The following is a 15012-nucleotide window of genomic DNA, read 5'->3' as shown; positions in this document are numbered from 1 at the left end:
ACTACTCGACAACAATTAATCAACCTGAAACACAGTTTACAGAATTTCCAAAATGAATTTCAAACACAACAGATATTTTGGCTTAACTCTATTTATTAGGGCTAGTAGCAACTACAGATGTTCTTTCGAGCTGAACCTTTTATCAAACCCACATCTGTAGGGTTACTGACGCCTACAGATGGCCAACCGCTGGACCCTTTATCTGACACCCATCTGCAATCGCTTGGCTTAACAGTTTATTAAAGTCTGGTTCGAATCATATAAAAAAAATCCTCTTTGGAATCATTCCAATAGTCGTAATATTCAATTGACCTTCCAAATGCATTAACACGTAGGAGAATGCCACCGAGCCATAGACGTTACACATGTCACCCACGATTTCCAATCACATCTCATAACATAATCACCCTCCCTCGTCCCAACCGGTACTGGGAACATCGATGGCCGTTCACCTAAGGCCATTTAGGATCCTGGGAATCCAAGTCAGCATACAGCCCGACTTGGCAAATTCATTGGATCCAAGTGCTTAACTTCGTAAATCCATTCACATACATATCAAATCAAATCGTGGTGACTTTCAATCAAATCAGATCATAATAGATCGACACAACCTACAACCATACCAGCATGCAAATCACTCAAGTCACATCAATTTCGAGTTTAATTTGATTGGGCTATGCAAATGCTATACACAATTCAATGATGCAATCAATGATATTCAACATGACAAACGAAAACACAGTTTAATTCCTAAAAATAAAGTATCAAACAAGTCCAAGAATCCCGCACCTTAGTATGACGAGCGTACCGCTTAATTTAAAGATCAGGCATCTCGAATTGCCTCGCGAAATCTTGCTCGATTGAGCCTACACCTATATTATACGTTTACTTGGTTTAGTTCGGTTACATTATCAAAACTTAAATTCCAAAAGCCGTCTTTCAAATCCGTCAATTCTTTTATACCTTTCGGCTCATTTATAATCATTTTAATTCAAGTCCAATTCCAAAATTTTCATTTCCAATACCAAAGTCCAATTTCAATTCCTTTTCCCTATTCTAAGATTGGGCCCATTTATACATATATGCATGTCATGTCATAATCCAATTAATTCAAAGGCCCAATCTATTAATCAAATTCATTCACAAGCCCAATTCCTTAAGGCCCAAAACAATCAACATTTAATTTATTTATGCATAGCACAACAGTAAAGTCACGGCCCCCTTTATACTATATAAATTCGCATTTTTCAGATTGGCCCTTAATCAATAAAATTTCACACAAGGGCATGCATTTTACATTCAGATCCCCAAGAAATAATTTTTGCAATACGACTGTTCGCTTACAAAAGTATGCTACAAAGTTTCAGGTACAGCTAACTGTACCAGTTTAAAACCTTGAGTTACTCTCGATTAAGGCTGCAAGTGCACAGCCCTGCTCGTATAGTAAAATCAGGTATCGATCCTCAGGGATGGTACAATTCGAGTCTAAATTCTTACAAATCTGAGTTAGGTACTAGAAGTGTGAAAAGTTGGGTTTGGTTTGTTTATATTTCCTAATTTCGAGTGACAATTCAATTAACAGTAAATGAAAGCAATTAAAGGTTTTGGTTTTGAACAATGATAAAAGGCGCTCCCAGGGTTTCAGGTTTCATCTCAAACTTTGCCTTCTTTCGGGCCGTATGATGCGACTCGCATCATCTCTGATGCGGGTCGCATGGCCCTCAAGCAGAGCTGACATGTGTTCGTATCTAAGTTGATTTCTTGTGCGAGGCTTCAACCTGTAGCTCTCACCTACTGGTATCTAACCTAAATTGATTGTCTGCTTTGCTAGAAGTATCCACAACCTTTCGATAATGGAAAGTTCACCTCTCGGCTACTATTGATCATAAATCTACTTCAAATACTCAATCACAATTGCAAGAAACATCAAGGTCAAATTACTAGAAGAGATGCTATAGACATCTAACAGTAGACAATCAAGAATCAATCAAGCAATCAAAATCAAGCAATCAATGAATACTCAAACAAAGAATCACACAAGTTCAAACTTAAATCAAAACAACATGCAACTCAAAGACAAGGTTTAGAGACTACATCCTAACCCTAGGAACTAAAGATCTACTCAAGCATGGTGAAAGAAAGCATAAAAGAGAGAGAGAATAGGCAGATAATGATGAAGCTTGAAGATCCAAGGTGGATTGGAGAGGATCTTGCAATCTTCTCTTCTTCTCCTCTTCTTCAAGCAAGCTCCAATCTCTTTCTTCTCTCTTGATCTCTGCTCTCTAAGTGATCTGGAATGTAAAGGGGGAAAAAGCTCCCGAAATTCTGGCATATGACCTCCTTTTATAGGCAACGGGTCTGACTTGGGGCTTTGCTGTCTGCTCTGGAAGCTCGCGATGCGACCCTCATCACCACCGATGCGACCTGCATCGACTCTGATGCTACCTGCGTCAGGTCTGATGAGGGTCGCGTCAGATGTGATGAGGGTCGCGTCAGATGTGATGAGGGTCGCGTCAGATGTGATGAGGGTCGCATCAGATGTCTCAGAATTCAGTAACTTCCCTGATTTCGCCCGTTTTCTGCAAAATAAGAATGAAATCGCAGCAGTACCACATTCTATGGATATTCAATGTAAAATATGTGATTTGGTGGTTTAAAACGCAGATTTTGGTACAAGAATTGGTCGGAACAATAGATCAAATATGGAGATATCAACGATCCCTGCCAGTTCAATATTCTGGTAAGTATACAAAACCAGACCTTATATAGTATCAAACAACCACAACACGGCAGATCAAAGAGAAAATTTGCACCATGTCAGCATGGCATCAAACACCAAAATCAATTCTATTTTATTTGAGTAATTAGCATCATACAACACCTCAACAAGGCACCAGAGAAATGAGAGGAATAACTCAATTCAGATCAAAACAAGGCAGCACCTAGGTACTGACTCGAACACCGGCCGTCAGAGATCAACACCAGAACAGCACCGGGACAGCATCAATCGAACACCGAGGCAGCACATACCTCAACCCTAGAAACTAGGGTTTCATGGGAGGGGAGGGGGCAGAAACCAAGAGAGAGAGAGGGGTTTCTGGCGGGTCTGGCGGGTCGGACCGAGAAGAGAATGAGAGAGATGGGGCGGCGGCTGGCGGACTGGCCGTGGCAGCGACGGAAGGGGAGGGGGCGGAGCCCCCTGTTTTGGCGTAGGAGAGGGGAAGGGGACGGGGCTGGGGGGGTTTTCTGTCACGGGTAGAGGGAGAGGAGAGAAAGAGAGGAAAGGGGTTTTAATAGGGCTGCTTCAAGATTCGTGCTGGGCTGTGATGAGTGGTTGATATAATTCCAAATTTTAAATTACAACATTTAAGATCCGTGTTAGATTAAATCCAAAGGTCCAAACAATTCTGAATTTCAATAGGGTCATTTAATTGGTTTAAAAATCTGTTTCTACTATAATTTCGAATCGAAAATTCATAATATTTTTGTAACTATATTTGTACATATAATTCGTATTTTTATTTCTCAATTTAAGATTCGAATAATTTAATTTTCCTTTTATATAATTATATATATTCAATTTTTAGAATTCGAATAAATTGATATCGGATAGTATCTATGTCTATATATATATAAATATCAAATCAAATCCTTAAAATTCTCAAATAACCGAAATTTGTAACTTTTATATAATTTATCTCGTATGAATAATTTCGTATAATTATACTCTTAATTTGGAATTTAATTTATTTATTTATTTACACGAATCTAATTAAATCAATTTCTTCTTTCCTAAAACTTAAAAAGAATTGTAACGGATTTTCTAAGTTTCTAATTTACCGAATAATTATAATTTTATTCCTAGTGCTATATTTTATTTTATTTCTAAATCTCTAAATCTTATTATACTTAATTTCATACATTATTTATATTACGAAATTTTAGTTTCGTTTTAGTCGGTCAGAAAATTTCTGAACGATCGTTAAGTTAATTAAATTTTTTTTATTTAAGCCAAATGATCGATTTATTAATTTAATCATGTTTTAAATTTCGGAATGTAACAGCTTCAGTCAGTAACAGCGGATTTGCGACTTCGGGCACTTTATTTTCTCCTGTGATGTATTCTCGCATTTCTCGACCGCTGAGCGCTCTTGCCGCAGCCTTTGCCCATGTAAGATAGTTTCTATCGTTGAGCAAAGTATTGGTGAGCTTGGGAACATTAGTGGAACCCTCGTTGTGTCCCTCGTGAGCCATTCTTGCTCTTTTCTATTTTTTTTCTATTATGGGTTTTTGTGTGTATTTTTCTGATCTCAAGAGCTTAGTGCTCTGATACCATAATAATTTTTATAGAGACAGAGATGAGAGTTTTTTCTGATTTTTCTTATGTATATCTAAAGCATATACAGTGAGTATATATATCTCCCTTTCTATTTTACCGTTGACATTCCAACGGTTCATTTCTAACTATTCTAAATTACAATTTTACCCTTCTCTTTATTTTACAATTTAACCCTTCTAGTTTATTTTATTCTTCAACATATTGGATGTATAGTAGGATGCGTAGTGCTGTAGGTGCCTTTTTTAACAGCAAAATGTTTGCTCAAAACAACAAAGAGGTGAGAGAAATTTTTAAAAATGACCATTTACTCCTTCTCTAATAGATACTTTATTCATTGAGTATAATCAATTAATAATTCTTTCTTTAATAGACCAATCTTAGTTAGCTTTTTTGGCTGAACCATGCTTCAAAAAACATCCAGAAAGAAAACAAATTAATAATTTAAAAGTAATTTACAAATATTTAACTCTTAAATCAAAGGTAATTTACAAATATTTAATTAATTTTATTTTCGAAAGTAACAAATGTCAGTTCTATCATCAACGTGGACGGAACTTTTGTTTTTTAAGTAAATTTTATTAAGTTTTGATGCTTGAAGTGGCCATCTAATTTTTCACAATAAGAAAAAATATTTTTTTACAATATTTTAAAAAGTAATCTGATTTTTTTTTACTTTATTTATTTATATATTTTTTTTGTTTATAGATGGATATTGATGTCAGCAAATCTATTTGAAAAAGAGGTTGAAAAACTTGAATTATTCAATTTCAAGTATGAAATTGGGGAAGATCTATTTATTGGTGTTATATCATTTTACTCGACTAAAGGATACACATTATCTATTTGTAGTTCAAAGTCAGAGAAATATGTAGCTTTACAATGTGATAGAGGTCAATTGTCCTTTTAAAATTAAGAGTAAAAAGACTGATGAAGAAATTTAGATAATTGAAGTACGTAACTTGTCACATAGTCATGAAGCATTTCCCAATATCCCGAAATTCGAGAAGATCTATTTATTGGTGTTATATTATTTTATTCGACTACACATTATCTATTTGTGGTTCAAAACCAGAGAAATATATAGCTTTACAATGTGATAGAGATCAATTGTCCTTTTAAAATTAAGAGTAAAAAGATTGATGAAGAAATTTAGATAATTGAAGTACGTAACTTATCACATAGTCATGAAGCATCTGTCGATATCTCGGTCATCATTTTCTTCGGCAACTAGATATCGAGAGTGTGAACCATATAACTCGATCTGGAATACATCCCAAATAAATTATCTCTTCTTTACACTGAAAGAAATATGAGCTTAAAGCTATCTTTAATACAATGTATAGTGTGAAAGCAAAGATTTATAGAGAAAAGTTAGAAGTTCGAACAATAATTCAAATTTTATTGAGAGAACTAAGTGCTTTTAAAGTTCAATTTGTGACTTTTTTTATATAAGTATATAAACGTCATTGAATAAAAATAAATAGAATACATAATAGATATTTTTATGTTATACAACAAATTTTGATAAATATTTACCATCTATCACTAATTAATAATTTGAAAAAAAAACTAAAATGGAATTATGTAACGTGATTCTTGATTTCCCCATTTGTTGCCTCTATTTCCATTATATGTCATATAAAATGATTCTTCATTTCTTGTCGCATTTAATATGTAATATAAAATGAATGTCCGATTACGGAGGTGATGTCCAATTTTTTAATGTAAAAATTAATGTTCAATTTCAACCAAAATTCCAGAAATAATATCCCTTTTTTTTTAACAATAATAGGTAATACAACATTCTGTATTTTATCCCTACGTCTGTGAATTTATTTGAAGAAAATATTTCCATTGCAGGATGATGCTTTATTAAATGCTCTTTTATTAGTTTCCTTTATAAAACATTGACATAATGGTCCAAATAGAAAAAAATATCTAACCTTAATGCTGCCGAAATTTTTATAAATATCCAAATCAAATAACAAATTACGGAATATACCCTGTTTTGCAATTGAATTCGAAAAATACCCAATCCGGTTATCCAATAACCGGATTTGATACAAATGTCCGGTTAACCATTGCCCGGACTCAAAAAAATTACGGAATATACCATGTTTTGCTTTTTTTTTTTTAAACAGAAATTTTTTTTTGTATTAAAATATTAGAAATGTTGAATATATTTCATTGAAAATAGATGGAATACAATATAATTTGATTTATTAGAAAGACTGCAACAAATAACCCAGATCAATATTTTTCAGATCGGATTTTTCGCGGCTATAAGAAAAATTAATATATTTCTTTATGTGTTATTGGAAAAAAAAAAATTAGATTCTGAGTTATTGATCCCGGTTCAAAAGTCACTTCTAGGTAATCCAGAAAATATTGTGATCCTTCTAGTACATTTAATTTATAAAAAGTTATATCCATTTTTGAAAAAAATCAAAAACTTTAATTTATTTAATGATTATTTTTCAAAAAGAATTTTCAAAATAGATACAACTTTTTTATAAATTAAAAGTACTAGAAAGGTCACAATATTTTCTGGATTACCTAAAAGTGACTTTTGAACCGGGATCAATAACAAAGAATCTAATTATTTTTATTTTTTTTCCAATAACACATAAAGAAATATATTAATTTTTCTTATAGCCGCGAAAAATCTGATCTGAAAAATATTGATCCGAGTTATTTGTTGCAGTCTTTCTAATAAATCAAATTATATTGTATTTCATCTATTTTCAAAGAAATATATTCAACATTTATAATATTTTAATACAAAAAAATAATAATAAAAAAAATTATGTTTTCAAAAAAAAAAAAAAAGAAGCAAAATGCACAAATCCGGTTAACCATTAACCGGATTTGTTTTTTTGAGTCCGTGCAGTGGTTAACCTGAAATTTGTATCAAATCCGATTATTGGATAACCGGATTGGGCATTTTTCGAATTCCATTGCAAAACAGGGTATATTCCGTAATTTGTTATTTGATTTGGATATTTATAAAAATTTCCGTTAATGATGTCTTGAGTCAAAAAATTGCTGTTAAAATCCGCACCCGATGTAATGTCTTGTAGCCACTATTAGTTTATCAAAAAAAATGCTAGGATGGAGACGGGAGGAAATTTTTTTTTATAAACCATAATTAGAAAAAATATTTTTATGAAACCAACATGATTACTTTTTTTTTTATAAAAATCATAAGAATCGAAATGTCATTTCGGTTCTAATTTTTTTTTTTGACCGAAATGACAATTTAGTCTCAGACATTTTACAATCTTCTAACGTATTTTTTTTCTTAAAATATATGAAAACGGCTGGAACCGAAATAACAATTCGGTCCAAAAAAAAATGACAATTTGATTTTTTTTTTTTAAACACGGAACTTATATTATATTTCAGTTCTTATGATTTTTAAAAAAAAATAATCATATTGATTTCATAAAAATCTTTTTCATAATTATAAAATTCGACTGGAGGAGCACACTTTGTAGTCTTTTTAATAGTCAAACCACTGGACTGAATACTTGTGGACGATTTCGCTTCGAATGTTAACTTCTTTATTTCCGTCCTTACAAAAATAATAAATTATTTTTTAATTTACATTGCGCCACGTTTTTATCTGAGTCATAAAGTTTGTGATCAAATGAACCCGTTTCATACTCTAATTAAATTACATGAGTTACTTTAATATTATTTTTAAATCATTAGAATATCCGTGTGTAGTTTGATTATATAATTTCTTAAATCATCAGGAACATTATGCTTCTCTCGTTTGTATGAACGCATTTGTAATTGATATCAACCCGTTACATGTTTGGATACACCACAAGTCCACGTGAAACCCGCACTGGAATTAAGAATGAAAAAATCTATAAAGTGCCCTTCCCACAGGAAACCGTTTCTTAGCATAGATGCAGAGGAAGCTTTTTGTCTACTTCTCTCATCGTTCTCTCTTCGCTCTCTGCTCAGGTAAACCGTTTCTTAGTTTCTTCCCTCAATTTTTGATATGTTTACTTAATTTCTCGCACCTGATACATACTATGCTTTTTACAGATGATTCCTCTACTCCACATAGAACTATATATATCCTTCCTTTCTGTTTTTGTCAGCTAGTTTGTAATTTAGCCCTCATAAATTGAGCAAATCTTCACTACAAAACCCACCAAATTTCACAACTAACCAAGACCCCAATTCATGTAAAAAAATGAATTACGCAACCTTTCTTTCTCTCTTCTTAATATTTGGGGCTCCTCTATTGTCATTCTATTTCACTGTCCCGGCTCTTGCTGCCAACTCTACTTTCAATTCTACTCACATTCTACTAAGTTGTGGCACATCCGAAACCAGCATAGACAATATTAACAACCTCACATGGATTGGAGATAGTACAACAAATTACATCTCTCAAAAAGCCAGCCAAACTTCACCTATCCCATATGGAAACCCATCGGTACCGGCCACACCGTATGGACATGCCCGTATCTTCACCTCAAATTATACCTACACTTTCCCTCTCTCTCCTGGCCGCTACTTCCTCCGCCTCTACTTTTATCCTGCCAACTATTCAAACCTCATTGCCTCCGACTCGTATTTCGCTGTCACTGCGGGCCCCTACACTCTACTGTCCAATTTCAGTGCTTGGATAACCATGACCTCGTTGGACTATGATCACCTTGTTCGGGAGTTCTCAATAAATGTCACCTCAACTACTCTAAATTTAACATTTGCTCCATCTATGAACCAACCAAAGGCATATGCATTTATAAATGGAATCGAGATCATGTCGTCTCCTGATATTTTTAGTACTTCGCCAGCGTACAATGCTGATGGTACTAATAGCCTGTTTCCATATGACCTAGCTGGTATGGCTTTTCAAACAATGTACAGGCTCAATGTAGGTGGCCGACCCTTGAACCCTTTTGAAGACTCGGGCTTGTACCGCTCGTGGGATGACGACTCAATCTATATATTTGGTGCCGCTTTTGGTTCCACCTTTCAAAAGGACGCTAATGTGACAATTACATATCCATCAACTATGCCACAATATATAGCACCAGTTCTAGTGTACGAGACCGCACGATCAATGGGTGCAACCCCACAAATCAACTTGAATTACAATCTTACTTGGATCCTAAGCGTAGATGCTGGGTTCAATTACCTCCTCAGATTCCATTTTTGCGAGATACAATACCCGTACACCAAGGTTAACCAGCGGGTATTCTTTATTTACATTAATAACCAGACAGCACAAGACAGATTCGATGTTATAGCATACAGTGGAGGAATCGGTATACCCATTTACAGGGATTATGTGGTTATTACTGCTGGGTCGGGTCAAATGGATATGTGGGTCGCACTTCACCCGGATCTTTCGACAAAAACTGAGATTTATGATGCAATATTGAATGGTCTTGAGGTGTTTAAGATGAGCAAGGCCGAAAACAGCCTTGCAGGTTTGAACCCAGTACCCCCACCAGAAAATATAGTGGATCCATCTCGGACTTTTAACAACAAGCATAAAGAGTCAAAAAGAAAGGTCACAGCAATTATTGCGGGTGTAGTTGGCGGTGTTTTGCTTCTCTCTTTCATTGTTTGTATTTGCTTGTTTATGATTTACAAACAGAAGAAAAAGAAGGATAAGGTGTCTCAAGAGGGAAAGGTAAGTGAAGAAGCGACTGTATGGACTCCACTCTCTTCTTACGGAATTTCAAATTCCCAATCTGATGTCTCAACGAAGACAAACACCACTAGTACAGGTACAGGTAGCCATAACTCTTCTTTACCAGCTAATCTTTGCCGACATTTTTCTTTTCACGAGATTTTGGCAGCCACGAATAGATTCGATGAAGCCTTAGTTCTCGGTGTTGGAGGGTTTGGAAAAGTTTACCGGGGTGAAATTGATAATGGATCAACTAAGGTTGCAATTAAGCGGGGCAATCCGTTATCCGAGCAAGGGATACACGAATTTCAAACCGAGATTGAGTTGTTGTCCAAGCTTCGTCATCGCCACCTTGTCTCACTTATTGGTTACTGTGAAGAGGAAAATGAAATGATATTAGTATATGACTATATGGCCCATGGAACACTCCGAGAGCACCTTTATAAAACCCAGAGTGCGCCACTTACATGGAAGCAGAGGCTCGAAATTTGCATTGGTGCTGCTCGTGGGCTGCACTACCTCCATACAGGCGCAAAACATACTGTAATTCACCGTGATGTGAAAACTACCAACATTCTTTTAGATGAAAAATGGGTGGCAAAGGTGTCAGATTTCGGATTGTCAAAAACAGGACCCATATTGGGCCACACGCATGTGAGCACAGCTGTCAAAGGGAGCTTCGGGTACCTAGACCCCGAGTACTTCAGAAGGAAACAATTGTCAGAAAAATCTGATGTGTATTCCTTCGGTGTGGTTTTGTTTGAAGTATTGTGTGCAAGGCCACCGATAATAAGCGGTGATGTACTGAAACAACAAGTGAACCTGGCAGATTGGGCCCTGTTTTGTCAGAGAAAGGGTGTTATAGAAGAGATAATAGACTCATACCTGAGAGGCAAAATTGCACCTCAATGCTTAAAAAAATATGCTGAGACAGCCGAGCAGTGTTTGGCTAATCAAGGTATTAACCGACCAAGCATTGGAGATGTACTTTGGAATTTAGAATTTGCACTGCAATTGCAAATAAATGCGGAAGAAAGCGGGAGTGTAGTTGGCGGGACCACCTCTGGAGAGGAGACACCAGCTGTCATTAGCAGAAAGAAAGAGCTAGCTGATGAACCTACTTCCGAATCGACTAGCACTACAAATACAACTATGAGCATGGGAGGGAGGAGCATTGTGAGTACAGATTCTGACAGGCACACACCTAGTTCTGTTTTCTCGGAGATCATGAACCAGAAGGGACGGTGATAATTACTATTAAATATTTACCTGTTCATTTTTGTTCCTTTTTTTTTAATATTGAGTCGGTTACTTCTATTATATATATTTGTCTAAGTAAGATTACGAAGAACTTGATATTGTTTCAGTGGTTAGTAATGAAATTGCAATCAATATATAGCTCTTTAATCAAATTTGTCCGTGTGAATAACCTTGATGTGTTTCGTTTGAGGCTTCCTGTTTTTTTCTTTTCTTTACTATTTTGCAAATTGAAAATAAAAAAAAGTTGCACAATTATGTAGTGTAATTTTTTTAGTTTCTCTGGCCTATTGAACATGATTTTTTTGGTTGGTACTTCTTCAAATTTTGTTTTGCCAAAGCCTAATCTACATCAATTAATGCCAACAAATATTCTCTTATCTGGTACAAAGTGCAATGACAAATTTGAGGTCACTTTCCAGCCAAGAAGGTTTCACACGGCATTTTGAATTGGAAATATCGTGGAATTCATTGGTGAACGACAACTGAATTGGGTCAAGTCGTGCCCTTTAATTTTCTTTTTCTATTTGTTTGCGGTTGTTATTGATTGCGTCGTCTATAGGGGTAGAAGATATAATCATGTAATAAATCTTTGAATAGTTAATGGTCTCTCTCTGGTGGGCTCCACTTCTCGTCTCTAGCTCTGATGGTCGAAGTGGTAGGACCCAGTGAATAGGAAAGGTTTTGATTAGTCAAAGATGGAGCATTAAAAGACTTCCACGAAAGCTACATTCTGACCGAACAGTCAACAGTCAACGTCAAGTGCCCCTTACATAGGGGTGTTCAAGCAGATGGTTCGGTTCAAACCGAACTAAAATGATCAAACCAAACTTTTCTTCCGTTTTCAAAAATAGAACCGAACCGATTAAACCTATCAAGAACCGAACCGAACAAACTGAAATAAACCTATTAGTATCATTATTAGCGAAAATAATATATTGTCATACACAACAATTGAAGTTTGGTTTGATTCGGTCCGGTTTGGTTTAATGAAATCATTATAACACCAATAAAATTATAGTCAAACCAATACAAATCGGTCAGTTGAGTTTAATCGGTTTGAGATGTCTAAACCGAACCGAACCATTTAAAACGAAATTATTCAAAATTTCAACCGAACTGATCCATTTAAACTAAAATATTCCGGTTCGGTTAAAAACCGAACAAACCGAACCATTTGAATACTCTACCCCTTAGTTCACCACTATCATTATTTTATTTGATAATATAATTAAAGACAAATTATTGTGCAACCTTGTTGCAACAACATATTTAATAAACAAGTTACATAAATCTGAATATGTAAGTGTCTATTTTAATATACAAATATATATATTATTTTTCTGAATAATCATAAATAAATTTAAGTAAAATACTTTATTAAATAAATAAAACTTTAAAATTACAAAATTTTGATTACGAGAGTGATAGGAATACACAGTTTTATCATTAATATAAGTATATTTCGAAAAGTATAAACATATATAAAGTGCAGATAAGAAATACATAGATAACTGATAAAGTTATCACCATGGTCACAACATTCGCGAATTAAATCTAAATATTTTATTTTTTTTGTGATAATGAACTGAACACCGAATTATTTAGTTGACCGAACTTTGACAGAATTAAACCTGAATAATTCGCGAATTTTATGCATTTTTCCTAAATTTTTCCCAAATTCCTCCCAGAACAAATTTTTTTTGGGTTTTTTTTTTCGCTCTCTTGCATGATTGAAATTTCTGGTCCGGATAATCCCAAATCATTTCCTAATTATACCCAAATTATTCTCGAATCACAAATAATTAACCTCGCTGAACTAAACATGAATGATTCATTTGTCACTGTGATTACCACTCCTATTTAGTTTCATTCACTTAGTTTTACTTTTGACATTGTTAAGTAATTTCAAATATTAACGCATCCGTTGGGAACAAAATAATGCATCAAGTAATGACAGAGGCCATATAAGTTATTAACAAAATAATGTACGAAAACGGATTATCACTAGTTTTTCTGGATCCTGGGCCTCTTAAAGGTTTCAGCCTCTTTATCTCTACCCGAATGCCCTCTCAGCTCACTTATTCTTTATTTATTCTTATTTAAACTTCTGTGTTAATTTTGGGCTGGGTTTTTTTTATTTAGGTGGGTTCATTAATCTTTTCTTAAGGTTTTTGTAAGATTTCTGATAAAATATAATAAGGTTTATGAAGAGATACTTAAATAATATATTAGTAATGATGGGAAATAAACTCCGAAAAGATTCGGGAAGATATGGAAGAAAAATAATTCAGATAAAAAATAATACGAAATAAGGAAATATTTATGATTAGCATAGCCCTTATTAATTAAAACAGCCAACAAATTGAATTTGTGAGACATCTCGTTCGAATATTTTCGACAAAATAGAACATTGCCAAACAAAGGACTTTTTGAAAACAACATAATTTAGATTCTTAAATTTTGAAAATCAAGCGCTGCACAATTATAACCAGAGATTAGATGCACTTTCAAACAGTGATTTAGGCGAAGATTTCAGAATAGGTCTGATGTTCATCAAATTTACTTTGATTCAATAAGTTTAATCACCGTCTAATACGCATTAAGATGTGTGCACTTAGCATTAAAGTATGTACGAGTCTGCTTAAATTTCCGTGCACACAAATTTTAATATTAATCGAAAAATGTTGACTAATTGGACCCAAAAATAAATCCGAGTCCATCGGATCTACTGCAAGACCTATCAAAGCAGACTTTTTACAGCGCTCGAGTAAGTATACAAGGCCCGTAAATAATTTCAGATATTTTGCCATTGATTTTAGGCTAAGTCAGCCCAGTTATCTTTTCAATAAATAGAACAGAAAAACTTTTTTCGTTAATGCTCTTGTTTTATTTTGGTTATATGATTTATTAGAATGTTGAGATTTGAGAGAACCTTTTGGTGGATTTACCATCTCTAAGAAAAGAAGATAAATCAAATAATCACTGTTTTTGAAAATTTTCATATTTATCATTTCTGCAGATCTAAATTGTACTGCCACTGCTAATATCACAATTTAAAACTGCAAACATGGTATAATCCGAATTTTCAAAAAATTGTGGTTAACAAATATGGATGTTGATAACAAAACGAGAATAAAAAGAGTAAGGATCAAAATTTGAAAGAAAGTTTAAAGAAACGAAAAAAAACAAAATCAAATAACAAGGTCTGTATCTTCCTTTCTTCCAGGTTGTCATCCGTTTAGAAATAGTGCCTAAAGTATCGGTTTTATTTATTTGTTTATAAAACACCGTTTTTATTGAATTCAAATAAGTACAGTATCAGTTTCAGTTTCTATATAAACACTAAGGCTGTGCTCCAGAAGCCTGTCGCACAGAGGAAGGGGACGGGAGAGGAAGGAAGGGGAACGCGCTCGTGTTACTCCGTCTACACCCCAAATCGGGGGGTACGAATTTCGCAGCTTTGTACACTTGATTTCCCCCTGCCACAGTGCCGTCTCCCCTCCTCTCCTCTCCTCTCCTCTAGGATCTCCTCGTTTCTGGAGCGAGTAAACGAGGCGGGCAGCAGCGGTCTGAGCGCGTCTCCCCTCCCTTCCCTTTAATGAGCGTTACCCTCCGCGTTCTGGAGCACAGCCTAAACGAACTACGACTATTTAGGCTAAAATCATATCATAAAGCAAACTACCAAACGATTGTAACAACGGTTCGCAAAACGCACACAGGATAAAAAAAAGTACAAACGGGCGACCAC

General features: G+C 34.6%; 2 pseudogenes across 2 annotated transcripts in view; both read left to right on the top strand.

The window, feature by feature from the left end:
* Positions 1-15012, top strand: part of LOC144573610 (receptor-like protein kinase FERONIA pseudogene) — a 102056-nt pseudogene that overhangs the window by 67940 nt on the left and 19104 nt on the right. The gene's annotated exons all lie outside the window — the stretch shown is intronic.
* On the top strand, positions 8180-11416 carry LOC144573430 (receptor-like protein kinase FERONIA pseudogene; annotated as a pseudogene). Its single transcript, XR_013517964.1, has 2 exons — positions 8180-8314; positions 8399-11416. The product of XR_013517964.1 is annotated as a receptor-like protein kinase FERONIA pseudogene (transcript).

The sequence above is a fragment of the Carex rostrata genome, chromosome 21 (genome assembly GCF_964058835.1).
Source record: "Carex rostrata chromosome 21, lpCarRost1.2, whole genome shotgun sequence".
NCBI classification, from domain to species: Eukaryota; Viridiplantae; Streptophyta; class Magnoliopsida; order Poales; family Cyperaceae; genus Carex; species Carex rostrata.
The sequence above is the reverse complement of the archived record's forward strand: the minus strand, read 5'-3'. Positions and strand labels throughout refer to the sequence as shown.